Genomic DNA, 17,683 nt, shown 5'->3' with positions numbered 1-17,683 from the left:
CATGTATTTGAAGGTTCCCTCTTATGTGATGATGAATAAAGGAGGCTCAGTGAAATAAAGATTTGGCTAGTATCACACAATTGGTGCAAGCATGGAAGCCAAGTTTGATCCCAGGTTTTGTAGTTTCACATTGTGCAATTCAGTCAATAGATGGGTGTCTCATTCTCCTGTATTGCATTACAGATTAATGCTTTATCTTTCATACTGGAAATATGACATTACAGCCTGGGCAGCTGGCAGAAGCCAAATGAAAGCTAGGCTTGTTTTGGGGCACGAGGGTCCAAGAGTACCTTGAGCTGCACTAGGCATCTGGCTCAAGCCTTCAGTGGCCAGTGTATCGTGGCCCTTGTGCAGGCCGGATGCTACTTGATGTGTCAACAACACCCCTACTTAAGTTGTGAAAGCAGTGTTGGATGGAAGGGAGTGTCTTGATGCCACAGTCTAGAGGCATTGTATTAGTGAATGATATTGTGCTATGTACAAATAGGTGGATCCTAAGATAACCTGCTCAGTCACTCACAACAAAAAATGTATGTAATTTCCACGTATTCCATCTCCTTCTCCTATCCTTGCTATTAAACATCTACTTGCAATGACCTAATAAAACCCTATCCCGCGTCCTCACACCTTTCCGACGCACAATGAATCATGATCGGAAACAGAATTTGACTATTTTAGCACATGAGAAAGAGCTCACGGCAAACCTATGTATGGATGAGTTTGTAAGGGAGTTTTCAAAGAACAATAGAAGGTTACCTCTATGACGAACTGTTAGTTTTGAAATGGTTGGTGTGAAAACTGCTGGCAGTTTTCAAAAATACTGATTTCTCTTTTTCAAATGTGTTACTGTTTTTGAAGAAGTTTTACCTATGAATGTACTATGCAAAAAAATGACAAGAAAATAAACTGTATAAAGTTACATTTGTGCAGAGAAATAAGTGTTGCTCAAATTGCAACGAGTAAGTAGCCAGCCTTTCTAGTGCACCGGTGTCAAGGCTTTCATGTAGTAATAGGTACTTCCTTAATCTTGAACGCTTTATAATATGCTTAGCATTCAAGTACTTGTGTTGAAGCCTGGCCTGCTGGAATTCGAGGGTTTACAGTAAGGTCCAGACATTGGTCTTACATTCAAACAACTCTCCACATGCTCTGTGTATACAAAGCAGCTAGCTGTTGTATCATGGGGCCTGTATGCAAGTACGTATGATGTAATCTAGGGCTTGTAGGCCACCTCCAGAAGCGACAAATTGGGCCCGCAGTTGCCCACCCAAATGTGCCCTTGGCCCACCCAAATAAAAATTCCTGGAGCCGGGCCTGGGTTGCACACGCCTTGCTGACTGTCATCGGAAGGGGGATCTACACACTATAGAGGTGAGCCTGTTGGGGCTGTATAGGCAAAGGAAGAAGGGAGTTGCCACAAATCACTTTATTGACTTAGCCCTGATTATAACCAAGAGAACCATAGCATGAACTGGAAGGCTACTTGCCTTCCGGGCTTGCTATATCGGTATGTCGCAATATTGAAGTGGAGCAGGGTCCAATGGGTGGCACCCCGCAGGAAAAGGTTAGAGGGTTGCAAAGGGTTCACATGGCATTGAAATGGAATGCCCTCACATGCTCTGCAGGTCCTCTTCGAGGGGCCCAAGGGGAGTGTTTGATTTCAGACTATGAAACACAACAAATATCCCATACTGCCCTCCCCCCCCCTTCATCCACTTTCCCTCCCTAGCACCCCTTTCTTCTCAAGTCCCTCTCTTTTCTTCTACCCCCCTCCACAGGATATAAGTCTGTGATCTCTCTGATACTGAAGCCTGCCCTCGCCTGTCTTGATGCTGGAGCGCTGTGTTCTCGTCTTCCGTCTGCAAGCAGAGTGGCGCTATGGATGCTTCCCAGCCTGTGCTACGGACATCTGCTGCTTTGAACACATAGCTCATAAGTCGCTTGTTGCACATGAGAAAAGGAACCAATCATTCTTGTAACAACTGTCATTGCTATATATGCTACTCTCAGGGCCGGACTGGGAACCAAAACCGGCCCTGGCAAAGTGCTCGGCTGCCCCCCCCCCTCCCCCCCACTTCCCAAGGGGAGTTGGGGGTGCCGCCGAGCTCTTTGCCAGGGCCGGTTTTTGGCCGATTTTGTTACAGGGCCGATTTTGCAGAAATGCTGCAAAAACGGCCCTGTAACAAAGACGGCCCCCAGGGGCCCAAAACCGACTCCCACCGGTGTGACGAACTGGGGGACTGCCCGGTGCCCTCTACGGCCAGTCCAGCCCTGGCTACTCTGACCCATTGTGAAAAGGACGTCTCGGTCTGTACACTTTGTCATACTGAAACAGCAGCATTTTGTACAATCCGCTCCTGAAATCAATACATTTGATTAAAAAACTCCAAACCTTCCTTTATTCCACTATACATGCTCACCCTCGACTTAACTCGGTTAGGGGGTAAATAACTTGACAATGCTCCTTTCACATTTTCCATTAATGCTTTAGAAGAAATTGTTATAAACAATGTATTGTCTTTTCTGAAAAAAATATGGTAAGTGGCAGTTTAATTGTCCCTCGCTTTCTGTTTTGGCTTTGATCGTATTTGGTATTTCTAATAAATCTTTTGATTAGCTTCCGTTCAATGTGAACCTCCTGAGGCAATCTAAAACGCATGATTTGATACCTACTATTGTCTCCAATAGTTTTAAAGGCAGGCTAATTCATAAAAATCACCAAAAACGCATTGTATACCAAAGATTCTGAAGGAAATGCTCCCCAGTGCCCATAACTGGTTTCCCTTTTATGTTATTACTTAGGATATTAAGCCTAAAGACAATCTTAATGTGGGCAATTGTTTCCTCCAGTGACAGTTACAACATCCGTGTCTCAAAACTGAAATCCTGGTCCTCCTCCGGGAAACATTCCAATACAAATAATTTCTATTGCTAGTGCATCACACCCTGTGCAAATATTTACTTTCCCGAGCATTTGGATTCCATTGTTTCTCTTTTAAAAGAACTTGGAAATGGTAAAGCATTTGATTTGGCGGTGTAGCACATTCTGTTCTTAAATCCACATTTAAAAGACCAATAGTTCAGGGGATCGCCACCTAAGTGGTCCAAAGACTTATCAAAGTGCACCCTTCTTAACAAACATGAATTAAAACAAGCATTGGCATAGCCAATAGGTTTCGCTTTTGGGAACTTATTAGTGTTTAGTTATGCAGCACAATATCCTTGGTGCAACAACAGCAACTGTTGCATGGCTAAACACTTAAGGTCCCAAAGGCGAGACCTATTGGCTATGCCAATGCTTGTTTAATGATAATGGACGGTCTCTGGGTGGCGTAGGGGGCATGAACCCCTATATTGAAAGATATCTGATAAGAGGTGTGACATTTGTGTCAGAGGATGCAGCCTAATGCATGTGCACTTCATTTTAAAATAGGAAAATAGAAATGTTTTAGCACTCGAGGGAGTATGGGATCAGTTCCCAAAAGAACAGTGGCAAACGAAGTGACATTGTGCAATCTTTACCGTCTGATGACGTTGCACTTGAATGTGATTGTGTTTAGCTGTAGTTTCTACAGGTTAAACAGAATAAAAGAATATTGTGAGAACATGTGAGAAAAACTCTGATACCCCCGTCACAGCCTTTTACTTCCGCGTTTTAACCTTTATCTGACCATAATCTTTTTGAATGCTGGGGGTAAGCTGTTAATTGTTTACTGACCGTTTTTTCTAGTACATAATCAGAACTCAATTGTCAACTATATTAATCCTTAGTGTGTCCATTTGGTATCATAAAACGGTGTACGCTCTACGACCTTGTGACGTACATGTACATCATGGTCATGAGTCACTAACAGTGAGGGAAATGCCCCTCCAATGTTTTACACAAAGTTTAACTCATACGGCTAAGTATCTTAAACAGGAGTACCGGACCCTATGACAGGTAAGGGGTGACGTGTCCATAGTTCCTGTACTTCCGGGTCAAAGAGGAGCTTTTGCAGCCATTCCGATGGCTGAACAGACGCTGGTAGTTAAGGAAGAGCGTGATGGACTAAGTGTATGGCGGTCTAGGAATGGAGCACTGGGGTCACCACAGCCAATCCATGTGCGCTCCATAGAATTGGTACGTGGCTATTGGCTGTCAAGTTTGCATGGGCCTCTGTAGTGTATAAACACTGTCAAACTAAAGTAGACAGCCAAGCTGTGTCAGCTGCGGAGTGCGAACACTATACAACAAAATTTTCAGCTACGCCAAGCATCACGGTTTATAGCACCACATTCTGGTAATTCTTCTACTTTACCACATTGGGGAGAAGATGTGGCTTAATGCCTAGAGCAGCCGACTTTGGAGTTCGGGAACCAAGTTCGAGTCTGGCGGGAGGCTGGAACATCCTGGGACTCTGGGCCAATCACTTATTCTTCAAGTGCTTAAAAAATGAATGTGTCCGTATGTACTGCATATAACTGAGGCTCATGTAAAGCGCTCTGATACCTTCGGGTCGAGCTCGTGTTATATAAAGCTGCAAGAAAAACCAAGAGGGAGGGGTGGGGGAGTGCATGCACGTGTGCGCTAAGCAGCATCTGTTTGCTCTTTTTCAAAGCACACACTCATGCTTGTGGCGCGCAGCTGCGCACTCCCGCAAGCTGTATGCCGCCACAAGCACGAGCAAAAGCGTGTGGTAGCATTTCTGAAGCCCCATTACTAAAAATCTCACCACATAGCACATGCGCTGGCTCAGGCGAGACCTAAAAACGCTTAAGTGCTAAATAGAAAATATCTGAAACGACTATTAGAAATGGACAACAAATGTACTAGATGTGATTTATTCTCACAAAATCAATACCGTTGCAAGAGATCTCATGTACTTGTTAAGTAGATCTCTGCCTCCACTTGGAAGCTTACTGTGGTGATGTCATTTAGAGTTATCAGCGGAATGGTTCTGTGTCATGTAGAATGTTTGATAGTTGCCTAGCTGCGCCTGGACTGGAAAGGCAGTTGGAGGTTGCTGGTTGCCTTGCTCGGGTGTTGGAGCGGCTCTCTTCAGTTTACAATAAACTTCTTATGGAAATTGCCCAGCTGTGTTCCCTTTGATCCTTTCATTGGTGACGAGGATGGGATTTCATTTGACCCGGCGAAACTGTGGTTCGAGTTTTTTTTTTAAGAAGAAAGGAACTCAAGGTATTTCTTTTCGCAACGTGTCTCAGAGAGGGTCTTCCAGAGGAAATTCTCACGGACAATGGTGTCCAATTTGTTTCGCAAGAAATGAATTCCTTTTTGCGTTCTCGTGGTATTAAACACACAAGGACTCCTCTTTATCATCCACAGAGCAATGGCAAAACAGAGAGATTCAATAGGGTTATTGTGGAATGTGTTCAAGCTGCTTACAAGTCCAATACGTGTGTTTTTCAGGCAGTTAAGGATCTTGTGTGGTCTTACCGCACTACTCCTCATGTAACTACTGATTTCAGTCCATTTGAACTCATGAGAGGAAGAAAAGCTTCTTCACAAGTTTATCCTTTTTGGATGGTGAAATCCTTTCACCAGGGTTGTGACATGAGGAGTATTTGGGACTCTGCAAATAGGAAATCTTATGAGATCAGTAAAAAGAAGAGTGATTTGATGGCCAAGAGTGAAGATCACAAAATTAGTATTGGGGACTGGGTAAGAATAAAGAATCCTGTGTCTGTCAGGAAAGGTTTTTCAAAGTTTTTGGATCCTCAACAAGTTGTCGAAGTCAGAAGGAATGCGGTTATGTTGAGCAATGGTAATTGGTGGAATACATCTCGAGTGGCTAAAGATCCTGGCTTTTCACAAAGGAAGGTATTGAATGATAAAAATGTTGTAGGAGGGGATGGCGGTGTTAGGAGAAGCTCAAGAGATCATGTCAAGCCAAGCTGGTTACAGGGTTATGTGTAAATGGAGATATTTATTGTCTTTTCATTTCAGCTGTAGATTTTGTATCTTTTTGTTCTGTTTATCGTTTTTAATCTATGTTATAAATGTCATTTTATTAAAAGAAGGGAGGTGTGTGGTGATGTCATTTAGAGCTATCAGCGGAATGGTTCTGTGTCATGTAGAATGTTTGATAGTTGCCTAGCTGCGCCTGGGCTGGAAAGGCAGTTGGAGGTTGCTGGTTGCCTTGCTCGGGTGTTGGAGCGGCTCTCTTCAGTTTACAATAAACTTCTTATGGAAATTGCCCAGCTGTGTTCCCTTTGATCCTTTCACTTACTTATTGACGAAACGTAATTACTGTTGAAACACAATAGAATGAGGGCACATTCCAATATAACACAATTGGTTAATTCTCAAAAGTATCATGCTCAAAAACAATCACTTGTAGGGCAAGTCCCATCCATAACTAATAAAATAAATGATGGTTGGTTTGTGCATTTCTAAATGGAGTGTGCTAACATATAAATAATGCCAGTGTCGCATGAGAATACATTTACTAAGACACGCTGATTTGTAGTCCTTTCTGAGTTGGTTCGCCAGCAAAACCTCTTTGACACCCCTACGTTTGAAAGTGTATTGGTCTTCACAGATAATTGCCAATAAGCTTCCCACCCCAAAACCATGTGTAAATTCACGCCAGTCAAGGGCATGATCATTTTATTATGTGGTATGAAGGGAGCACCACCCCTCAGAATTAAAGGGAACAAAAGGAAACTTTCTCTTTGGGGAAAACGTTGCCCATATTGAGAAAGAACAGTTGTGATAGCGTGTTCTATCACATTTCCACTGACTGATTGTACACACATACAATGCCACATATGTAGAGACCATTATCAAGTGAGTACTCTTGAAAATCTCCAAGAGCTACAGAGATGTAGCTTTACTAATGGAATCTTCTCTGAATTTAAAAAAGCCCAGTCATTTGCTAAATATTTCGGAATATCCATATGGAAGCAAGTCTACAACTTTACCCAGAGAGCATTTGTGAACCTCATGTATTAATTATAAGATAAATGGGCTATAATAGTGAAATTATGCCACCAATGTATTCCACAGGTACTCCACTCTACTCTCAGATGTGCAATGCAATGGCAGTGCTCCCAGCAGCATAGGGGCCTTATTATGAGTTTGGCGGTGTTGCAGCGGGCAGCCCTTCCAGGGCCCTGCTGCAACACCACCAAACATGTAGTCAAATTCCTGCTGAATTCTGACAGAAATCCAGGCCGGGCTGTCCTACTTTCACGGTCCCACTCTCTTTGAGCCTTAGAAAGCTAGTGCGATCGGACCACTGGATTATGTTCCTGCAAGTCATGGAATGCACCAGGTTCGTGCAGCCCATTCTGTGCAAGAACTCATGCTGCATAAATACAGGGGGGCACAACATGTGCCTCCCTGCATGCAGTCCCAGGTCGGGAGGAAATAGGGGGTCCTATCAGGGCCCCCTGGGTTGCCTGTCTTCCCTTCCATGGTGAGCTCAACATCATGGAAATGATGGTGTAGAGGCAACTCGTAATATGCTTGGATGTTGCTACACTGGCACTGCCAGCATATTGCTGTCTCAGACCACTGGGCCACAGCTCCAGTATCACAGGTCCCCGGTGACCGAAGTAGTACTTTAGCAGTAGGACCACAAAAGTCAGAATATGGCAGGTGGACAGCCACTCTGGTGGTCCTCAAACCACAGCAAAAACAACAGTTGATGAACAGAATGCAGCACAATGTCATGCATTCACCCCAGTACAGAGACCTGGGCCTAAATATATTGTTTTTTGCTCAACATGCCATTCCAGTTTAAACCCAGCTATATGCAAATCAGTCTTGACCCTGTGCCTCATGGGAACAGTCCAGCCCGAACTGCTAAGCCAGGTCCTCTCTGGACTGGAAACAAGCATCCTAGGAACGGTTTTGGGGTGTCACCCCTCTTCAGCCAGGATAGCTTGATTCCAGTGGCATGAGAGAACGGTCCAATGGACTGCCTTATTTGTAATAAGGCCCTAAGCCTTCTATAAGACTGAGGTGGGTGATCAGAGAGTCATAATAAATGGCCTGAATACATGTTATCCCATATGTAGTTATTTATAAGTAGCATGGAGTTCCACAAAGTGTCAATGGCAGTGATTCAGTTGTTCCCACAACCTTGATTTTGGATCATCTCTGTGACCTATGGGACCTTTTGCATTTATTTGTTTTTATTTCACAGAGTGTCATCATCTTCTTTGCAGGACAGTGTCAATTATAAGCAAAGTTTTAACAAAAGTGCTACCATGAGATCTGGGAGGTCGGAAATACTTATACACCTGGAACTTGAACAAAGTTGAGTACATTGGGTCCACTTTTTTTCAGACCGATGATGTGAATCTACTGCCTAAGGTTTCAGAACGGTTTGGGTTGACTCTTTTTCAGATATCCTTTTGTGGCTGTTCTCCAGACACATCCTTTGTGCAAGATGCTAGCGCTCACAGCAGGTAACAACAATGCAGGCTCCAAGCAGGAGTAGCCAAAACAGGGACAGACTGAAGTGTGAGATCTCGGCACTTGACTATCATCAGCCTTCTTGAAGCAATATTCAAGGGCATAACAACAGCTTCCTCACTTTGAAAGACAGAACACAGTCTTGTATCCATTTTAATGTGCCTGGGTTTCCATCCTCGAGTCACAGGAAGGCAGTCAATGCACATCACCTGTCTGGGGAAGTTTTAGATACTTTCCATCGTCTGCCATGCTAAACCAGGAGCCATCTAAAATAGATTGTACTGGTCCAGTGCTCAGACTCCGACCACACAGAGAGTCCTATTATTATACTTGCCCCATACTCTCACTGCACATATATGTACTAAACATGGACATAATTTAACTGAAAAGTTCTGGAGATTAAAGAACAGATAACTTTATACAAAAGGTTTTACTACACCACTCTGACCTTCACAGAGAGAAAAAGTGCTGGCACTATAAATGATTCAACAAAATATATAGGCTGCCATCATTACTTTATGTGGTTCACCCTGGGCTTGGACAGAAGTCCAATACTTGCTTTGAGGGCACGCTTTGTGCACCCTTCCAAGCCGCAAAAAAGGTTCAGGACCTTGCATTCCAAGAATAGCTCTACAGCTCTACCCACACACAAGGATAGCATGATGTCAGTCAAGATGACAGTTTTGCATGCATTTGTGCACTCATTGTAGAGATACAGGCCCTCTGACTAATCAGGTGACAATTGCAGTCCCAACACACCTTAAGCCAGTGAGAGTTCATAATGATGTGTATTCTGTTAGTAGAGCATGGTTGCTCAGACCTCGTAGTTATTTTATTAATCATTCTATGAATTATAATGACCAGCTGAAATGATTTGCTAGCCCTATGAATTGTGCCAGTTAACCCCTAACTTTTACTACCTAAGCTTGGTGTGTCTGGTGCCCTGGGCACCATAATCATATGAGAATTTTTTTTCCCTTTGCCAAAATATAGCACCTACTTTCGTGGTCTGGCAATGTGCATGGCCTTCTGGCATATGGAGCATGCAGTTGGTCTTTAAAGGTCCTGGCAACAGTCAGGCGGAAATACTGACTTTGTTAAAGCGTCACAACATCAAAAATATAAAAAGTCGGCCTATTGGCTTTACCAAGGGGTGAGCATATTAATATATATAGAGCAGATCTATCCTATTTTTCCACAAATCACCAATATTTTCAATCAAATGTATAGTTCAGTAATTCACACAATGAAATGTTTATTAATAGTGAGTATTTAAAAAAATGTTTAATGAAGGATTAGTAAAAAATAAATCAACATGTCTCTGAGTCTTTCTTTTAACATAGTCTCTATTATTGCCTTTTGTGGGTTCAAACAGTTTAAAGAAAGACTCAGAGTCATGTTGTTTTAAAGACAAAACCAACATGTCTCTGAGTTCTAGTGTTAACATTTTTCAAAACGTAATCATAAAACAACCAGAAGAGGGTCTTGCATTCTAGCTGAAAAGCATAGAGCTCAGCTTAAGAGTGTTTTTGAAAAATATATTAAGTTCTCCTGGGTTCATGTATTCAATGACTCAGGAGAATTACTGTTTTTTTTTAATTTAATGTTGCTTAGGAGCTGCTGTACTCTCTACAGCCTACCGTCAGCTGAAGCAAAATGTTTGGTGGTGCCTGTGCCTCTTCTAAGGGCATGACATGCACCACAGTATTTAATGTTAAAATGCCCGAGGACATTGTGGGGCAATTCTTGCTATGAGCAGTGAATAATAAATGAGCGTTTTATTATTCAGTTTCAAGGCACATTCAAATGCTTTTTTTTATGGGGCCATGGGGTAGTCCTAGGGTCCCCAGTGGTCCCGCTGTCTCACCTGCTGGCACCTTTACAGGATCGTGGCAGTTGCCGGCAATTCTTTTTCTTTGTTTCTAATAATACTGTGGAGGGTGGCACATATTTTCTTCAAGGGAGGTGGACGCGGGGACCCCATTCGACTTTTCTCAAGCCAATAGTGGTCCCAGGAATCCCATACCTAGGACCATAGGTGGGTGCACTGATAAACATTCAGGCATCCCAAAACTGAATGTTGTGAGCTGCGGGGGAACCCCGGGTACCCCTAGGCCCACGGCTGACTGCATGTACCCTTCCTTGGTACAGCATGATCCAGCACATCTCCAGTCCAATTGGAGCAGGTCAATTTTCAATGCTCGTGCTAGGCAGGAACAATCTCTCTTTCCCTGCCCGTAAGAGCATGGGCATAGAAAAAAATGTGTGCTCCCACCCATCAGTGGCATTTGTAAAGCTCCTGCCAGATGGGACTGCATATTTTGTTCACTGCTTGTGCTCTTGTAGACAGGAAAACTGTCTCCGGGTATGGGATCCCTGGGATACATAAATGGAGCAGGCCACAGGGAATTAGTTCAATGGGTCTTTTAAAGGATTAGAGATCAGGGGGCCTGTGCCCTCTTCCCCTTTAAATGTATGCATCAGTCCCAGCACATGGGGTTCCCGGTGCCTTTGCAATCTTAGGGTGGTGTTTTGTCAACTCCCATTTTGTAAATATAGCATACAAGGGGGACAATTTTGTGAGCTGTGGGGATAGGGTTCCTGGGGTCAAATCTGGTTTTGGAGGAAGGCCCTATACACACCCCTCCCAAAATAAAAAAATAAATTTTTACCTCTGGGCTCTGGCCCACCCTGGGGTTTACTTTATAAACTCAGTGGTGCCTGCCATTTAGTTTCTTTTTTGTTCCCTCGGAAGTACCATGGGATTTCAGCAAAAGCCACATTTTTATTTAATATGTCTCCAGGGAGGTCCCTCTTAGATGATCCCACTTGAAAAATAGAGTAAAATGTAATTAATTATATGATACCAAAATTACACTAATCCAACTGGTGTAATAGGAGATATGCAGTTTTAAAGATTTATGTAAAAGTAGTGCTTAAAAGCACAAAGCTTCAACTGTGGTTATCTGCCTATCCCATACTGGGACAAAGTCACAAGTTGAGGCCAACCACGATAGAGAACGAGCTGGCTACAGAGACCAAGTTATTCCATCTTAGAAATGGACCCTAAATCCTGTTAAGGGGGCACTGCACCGAGCAGCGGTGGACCTGAGGAGCAGTGCAAAGCACCTGTCAACGATGCCCCCCACAGTGAAGGTTTCTGATGTGCTGCGAGGACTGTGATGCAGACTTGCACCGACAATGCGTCGTGCAGCAGTGGTCCTGATGAGCTGCGGAGGCTGTGGTGAGGGCTTACATCGCTGATTCGGTTCCGAGGAGATGTTTATTTCGGTTTGTGGCATGGTGCATCATTTCTGGTGAGGGCCATAGCTGAGCCAGCAGAGTACCTTCATCCACACTTCCAAGGGTCCGGGATTGGAGGGACATGAATTAGGGGGTTAGGACTCACAGCAGGCAGAGTTCAGATGCAGGGGTCAAGATTGTTGCAGCCTTTTCTGTCCCTGAGACACTGATCAGGAGGCCAGCCAACTAGCCCTTAGAGAACTGCTGCCAGTCCTGGGTTCAAGGTGCGGGTCCAGATCTTCTTACTCAGGCAGCAGGACAGAAGAATAGGCAGTCCTTCTTTGAAGCAGAGCAGCACAGCTGTGCTTTTTCTGAGTCTTCCACACAGTCTAGAACTGATCTCAAGAGTGGGTCTGAGGGTCACTCTTGTATACCTAGGGGCATATTTACAACAACTGGCGCATCCCTGCATATCAGCAGGGATGCGCCAGTTATTGTGCGCCACAGCTCCACCACCATGGATGCGCCGCATTTACAATGCGCCGCACCATGGGGAAAAAACAGCACAGATGTGTGACGCATCTGTGCCGTAAAAGTGGCGCATTGCTGAAGTTGCGTCTCAAGCGCAACGCAGCTCCAGCAATGCTCTGGGGGGTCCTATCTTGCTAATGCTGCGTCAATCCCTACGCCTGCTTCAGGCAGGCGCAGGGTTTTGACGCAGCATGGGTCTAAAAGTGACTGAGTGAAATCTTGTAGATTTCACTCAGCCACTTTTAGGAGGCGTTCGTGCGCCGGAACACCCTCCCCTGCGCAGGAACGCCTACATGCGGCACAGGGCTTTACAACGTGACGCATCTCCCAGATGCGTCACATTGTAAGTACCCCGCACCATGGAGCAGGATTTGCGCCGCCGCTGCATCACAAAAGTGACGCAACGGCGGCGTAAATGAGCCGCAAGGGGCTTGTAAATCTGCCCCCTGGTGTCTTATTTTAGATGTGCTTTGGATTTCCTGCTTCCTTGCCCTGATTCTAGACTGGCCACAGGCACAAATCCTCTGTGTGGATGAAGGGCACAGTCCATCAAATTGCAAGTGAGGCTGTGCCCAGCTACACCCCTCATTACGGCTTTGATGGTCTAGACAGGAACACGTAATCTCTCTATTGTGTGGCTGTTTGGTAGGAATATGCAAAGGACAACTGCCACTCACACTTAGTCATATGACTCAAGAACAGGGCAAATGCACCAAGCAGATTAGGGCAGAAGAAGCCAAAATTCTAAATGTGGCATTTTCAAAATGGTGATTTAAAATCCATCTTTATCATGAAAGAGGATTTAAAATTACAATTTCTCAGACACCAAACATGACTTTCCTGTCTGGGCTTCTCATGACTGCAACGTGGCCTCTTTGCACAAGATATGAACGTCCAGAATGACCAATAATCCGAAGCTCCAATGAAGACCAGAACTTTGCACCAAAACAGTGACCATCCATGACTCTTGACCTGCTACTGGCACCAACAACGACGTCCTTGTGGCCCCTCCTCGTGGCGACTTGAGAAAGTAGCTCTTTAGCCACACTAACCTGGTCCCTGTGTCCAATTTGCGCCCCATTGCAGTAGGCCTGAGTTTTTGACTTTTCCCAATTCAGCAAGACCTGATAACCATGAGCGGGACATTGAGCTTTTTGGTGCTATTTTCACCTAAAACATTAAAAACTAATATCTTCAGTTCTCCTGATTGGAATTTTGTCATGTTGGTGTCATTTCATCCACTAAAATATTTTCTATTTGTCTAAACTGATTTGGTACTTTTATTGTATTGATACACTTTATTAGTATTTGAGTATTGCATAAACAATGTACAGATTGCCTCCAAGTTAAGCCTGACTGCTCTGTGCCAAGCTACCAGAGGGTGTAGCACAGCTTTATTTAGTGAAAGTATTGTGTTTATTACTTTAGTGGGGCTCTCCCCCTCCCAACTAATAACAAAGGACCACATGTATCAAATTATTTTGCAATCGCAAATGGTGTGAATCATTCATTTTGCCCATTTATAAATGCAAAATTGCCATTCAAGATGTATGAAAGGCTTTGTAGTCACAATTTCAGGCAAACACAATTTTTTGTGATTACCTAAAATTGCAAATGGAAACAGGGAATCACAATTTGCGATTCTGTACGCACATGTAACAAGCATTTTTTAAATGTAAACTGTGCATTTAGGAAATGATATTACCATTGATTCCAAGTCAATGGTAACCATGTGCAATTTAAAAAAGAGCACAAAAATAAATGTTTCCAAGTGCTATGAAGCTAGGGCATGTGTGTGCTTTACAAGTAAACATTTGTCTGTGGGGTGTGCTGCAGGGGGGGACTTAGGCCTCTGGGCACCTATGGTTTTGCATTACCTAATTTCCGATTACCAATTAGTTAATCACAAATTTGGTAATAAAAAACCGTTTGCACCTATGGGCCTTTGGGACCATAGGAATAAACGGAGTAGTATTACCTAATAGCAATTACCTAATTGTGATTGTGAAAAGTTAGGAATGGCTATTAGGTAATCGCTATTTTCTTACATATCATTTTGCATTCCTTAAACAGCAATGACCTAAAAATCGATACTTAAGGAATGCAAAATTGATTTTTGATATATGTGGCCCCTATTTCTAACACAGGGCAACTGGATTAATGACTCATTGGTGTGCTCTCTTTTATCCATCCATCTATGCACCAAGTCACTTACATAGTTATAAATTCATCCTCAAATACTTTGCTCCATGTACCTAAACTCATTTTTACATTCACCTAATTAACTGTCTGGGCAGCCCAACACAGGAAATCACTATTCAATAAATATGTGCTTTAATTTTTCATAAATAGATAGACCTGTTGGCTTTGCCAGCACTTGTTTGATATGTTTTTCTGTCTCTGGTATGTCTGAGGAGCTTGTGCTCATAATCTATGACAAAGAAATATAAAGCAATCTTTCAGGCCATTGGCCTTTGGAAGAGGTACCTTATCTCCTCATTAAGTGATATTGTGCAGCATATGGTTGTTTATCTCCTCCTGTACAAGGCAGCCCTAATGTTTGTTTGAGGGATTGCAGATACCTCTATTTTTGTTCCTTATGTTTTTTTATATTGTTTGTTTGTTTGTGGATGGTCTAGAAAGTAAAGTTTCCAGACAGGCCAATGTGGGAGTGGAAATAGGATGTAAAGACTATAGACATTGTGGGACGGTGGTGGTCTGGAGCTGTAGTTCTTCCTTTTCCATGTGTTCTTTATTGTCCAGATTTGTTATTGCACCATACTCATTGGGGCCTAATCAGCTTTAGGCCGTTGATGAATTTTTGTAATCTATTTACATTCTCACTACTGCTGTGTTGGAGATCAGGTGACCTGTTTCAGAGATATAGATAGGTGTGAAAGGGACTGCGACAAGTGAGATCGATAGGTGATAGACACATATCTTTAGTTTTCTCAGAGCTGTTGATCGGGGAATGACATGGAGCCATCTCAAATTAAATGCTTCTAAAATTGAAATACTCACATGTGGCAATATAACAAATTATGACCCACTCTGCGCCTGGCCTAATGATCTGGGACCACCTTCTAAAGTATCTAAGGATGTAAGAAACCTTGGAATTACCATGGACTCAATGAATGCTCAAGTGAACAAATTAGCAAGATCAATCTTCATTACTAAAGGAGAACTCTGCAATACATCTTACCCCACCTGGGATTTCAACACAAGGTCCAGTCTACTATTTCTCTTGTACTGCCTACACTTGATTACACCATGGATCATCTTTATCAACTATAAAAAGACTACAACAGTTTCAGAACTCTGCTGCCAGACTACTCCTGCTTTTAAATCCACAAGCCCACATCTCTTCTGCCTTGAGGGCCCTACATATGTCACGTGTTGCCAGACGATCCACCTTAAAGCTGCTTTCTGTCATCCACCAAGCAATATATGGAACAGTACCTCATTTTATCAGGAATAAAATCACCAAATACATTCAACAAAGGAACCTCCGCTCAAGATTGGCACCTCACCTTAAAACCCCACCACACAAGAATGAAAACATAGGTGGTACATCTTTTTCTGGTCAAGCAGCCAAAAAATAGATTTTTCTTACCCCAAAACATAAGATACATGTATAACAATCTTGTCTTCAGAAGACTACCCAACAGTTGGCTCTTTCCTACATAACTGCCATACTCAAATATTAATCTACAGCAAATCCCTGTGTCTAAAAACATTAATAAATCGGTTATATGTATGTACATAGCAATGTGTATTTCTTTGTGCAAATATGTATATTAATTACGGTTATTAAAATATATAGATATTCTTTAGGTCTGCTTAACAAATGTATATATTTTTTAAGGCACAACATATATATATATATTCACTGAAAAAACCATAGGTTTCACACACGTTATAGTTAGGAATTAGCATTTAAAAAACATTGCAAATTCACTGAAAAAACCATAGGTTTCACACATGTTATAGTTAGCGGAAATTTTACTGATAAAAAACCAATGAAATTCCCCCGTTATAGTTAGTGCAGGCAACTATAACTCACGCGACCGCAATCCTCTGCTGATGCTAATACTGTATTTAGACACTTATTTACCCATGTCTTCTTCCATACATTTTTAGCTATACATATATTACAAATATTTTTTTTTCATAAAGACACATATGTCATCAGCAGAAGATTGCGGTCGCGTGAGTTATAGTTGCCTGCACTAACTATAACGGGGGAATTTCATTGGTTTTTTATCAGTAAAATTTCCGCTAACTATAACATGTGTGAAACCTATGGTTTTTTCAGTGAATTTGCAATGTTTTTTAAATGCTAATTCCTAACTATAACGTGTGTGAAACCTATGGTTTTTTCAGTGAATTTGTACGGTTTTTTAAATGCTAAGTTACTTTCCGCCATTCGTGGCGTGCGCGCCCACTTAACGCAGTTCGTTCCGTGCGCGCACGGTGCGCGAAGCGCACCGTGCGCTCACAGTGAGCACGCGGTGCGCTTCGCGCACCGCGCGCCCACTTTACGCAGTTAGTGCCGTGCACGCACGGTGGGCACGCGGTGCGCTACGCGCACCGCATGCCCACGTTACGCTAGATGGGCCATGTACGCACGATGCGCTTCGCGCACCGTGCGCACATGGAGGACATATGATGCACTTCGTTTTTAAAGGTAATATTTTAATTTTTCGCAATAGTTATAAGCCATGCACAAATGGTGCCCTTCGGGCACCATTTGCACACGGGGTGGAGAGAGTGTGGATAATTTTTTTTTTAAATATTTTTTTTGTTTATTTTTTCGTTTTTCACAAAAGGTGATAAGCCATGCACAATTGGTGACCTTCGGTCACCAATTGAACACGGGGTGGGGTTAGTATGGATAATTTTTTTTTTTTAAATATATATTTTTACCGTACACGTACGGTAAGCGTAATCGGCGAAATTAGCGAAAAAATAAAAATTCCGTTTTTGGCCTTGGGGGATCTTTGGGGACTCCCTCTACATGGCTATGTGTGTGGGAGCTGTCAAAACAGCCCCTTTAAATGTTTTTGTGCTTTGTTTGTTAATCATCTCTCTCAGTGCGAGAGAGAAAATGGCGGCCGCCGCTTCCTGGTTTCGGCCGATTCGAATGTTTACTAAGATCTAAGAGCCAATCATAATCGCGCTCGCGCACGCCACCGTACGCGTACGGTAAGCGTACCGTAAGCGCACCGTAAGCTGGCTCAGATATATATATTGATTTAAAGGCTATTTTCTCAGAATCTACTGAACAGATTTACACCAAACCTACAAAAGGCACTTCCTTGACATAGGGACTACCTCTCTGCCAAATTTCTAGTCATTCTGTTCAGCCGTTCGGGCTGTAGCCCTGTCTAAAGGTCCTATGGAAAAATGCATGAGAAAAACGCGTTTTGGGACCCCCCTTTTAGCTCAGCCCCCGCTTGACGAATCCCCCCGAGACTTTCAGGGTAG

The sequence above is a fragment of the Triturus cristatus genome, chromosome 7 (assembly GCF_964204655.1).
Source record: "Triturus cristatus chromosome 7, aTriCri1.1, whole genome shotgun sequence".
NCBI classification, from domain to species: Eukaryota; Metazoa; Chordata; class Amphibia; order Caudata; family Salamandridae; genus Triturus; species Triturus cristatus.
The sequence above is the reverse complement of the archived record's forward strand: the minus strand, read 5'-3'. Positions refer to the sequence as shown.